This window comes from Limulus polyphemus, unplaced genomic scaffold, assembly GCF_000517525.1.
Source record: "Limulus polyphemus unplaced genomic scaffold, Limulus_polyphemus-2.1.2 Scaffold2600, whole genome shotgun sequence".
NCBI classification, from domain to species: domain Eukaryota; kingdom Metazoa; phylum Arthropoda; class Merostomata; order Xiphosura; family Limulidae; genus Limulus; species Limulus polyphemus.
Window position 1 is genome coordinate 27,806 of NW_013668210.1, and position 1,792 is coordinate 29,597.

Here is a 1,792-nt window from a genome sequence, read left to right on the forward strand (position 1 = left end):
CGTCGGAACGAAGTTACGGAAAATCAATTAACAAACGGAGACGTAACAATATGTACCACGGTTTTCATAGAAAATCCGTCAAACTTGTGGTAAACAATAATCCCTTTTAAAAAAGGAAGGGGGAGGCAGAACACTTAATTAAACAGATTTTAACAAAAGTAAAAAGTCCCATACCTATCTGTGTTCAGAAATATGTATATGGATTTAAAGGTAAAGACGATAAAAAATACTTCGGGGAGAAGTGATTAGCTATTAGTGATATTTCAGGAATATCAGCACCATTGGACACACAGAATATTGTTACGTCTCTGGTCGTTTGTTAATTTCCCGTATAATTTCTTTCGGATGAAACTTTAGCGATACAAGTCATTTCTTAAATAAAACTAGTTTATTCTTTCTCAATACAACTTTGCAATACACTTAATTTCCACAGTCACTTTAACTTAAACATATGCTATAATTCACAACGATTCACGCACTTCACTTACCGTCACTACCGCGCTTGACTCAACTGTGCGTCTCTATCTCTGCCTGTCTGCAATTCAATTAATTATCTCGCTTTATTTGCCTGCTTATATACTAAAATAGAGGGTGCGTAGAAAAGACTAGAGTTGCCAAGAAGAGACATGATTCTTCTAGAAACTCCAGCGCGCATGCTTCCAGCGTCGAGTGACTTCCGCTGTCATAACAATATTATGCACCAAGGGCATAGATTATGAAAGTCGATTGAGTGGACATACTTGCAGTAAAAAAACAATAACTGCACTTTATCATGTGTAGCAGAACATGGTATTAACTATTAGCACCGTATCCTATAAAATACCCAGTTATTGTGTTCCCTGAGAAATTACACTCAGCTGAATGTAAAGGAATCGCTGGAAATAAACACGGAGATTTTTTCTTTAGATAAAGACGAAGGTCCAGGAATTTCATTCCTCCAGTGTACTTGGAATAACGTTCTATACAAACTTATATGTATTTCATATATTCTCTTATATTTATGTTGAATATTTTATTTGTGTATATTGTATAATTATATGTATATATATATATACACACTGCGTATTTATATTTTTGTATTGTTTCATTTAAATAAAATGTTAGTTTTTTAAATATAGTATATAAACTGTTGTCTCGTCTATTTTCGTTTTGTCTGATGATGGCCCGAAGAAATGTGTCTGAAACATGTGGAAAAATATATTTGTTTTTGAAATAATAAATAATTGCGACTTAAATGAGTTATTACTTCTATTAATTATATACCATAATACATATGAGTAAACCAATTAATATTTATGTTCTTTTATGTATGAGGCCTGTGGTGGCCTGGAAGATAGAAGCTTTGCGCGAAATTCAACAAAATCAAGTATCATTTGTGAACTTCAATTCTTGCAATTCTCACTAAGTGCGTTATAACAATGACACTAAGTTACATTGTTGAAATTGTCCACAACTGAGATTGCTTTTACGTGATTTATGGTCTTTGTTATATTATCATATATTATGTTATATTATCTGAGCTCTCAACCTCTTGCCTCAGAACTACATAGAAAAAACCTGCATATAGGAACGTACCTTTATTTTATCAGTTATTAAAATATTCAACGTCCTTTGTCACATAATTTCGTCCTTTTCAGGCTCATTTAACGAAATTATCTTATCCTATATTTGACCTTCATAAAACGTCGAATCAGTGGCAATAACTCATTTCTCGTCAGCCTGTATAAGTCGAAGATGCATCTTCCTTTTATTTCACAACTAGATAATTAACTGAATAATGTTGAAAGGATAG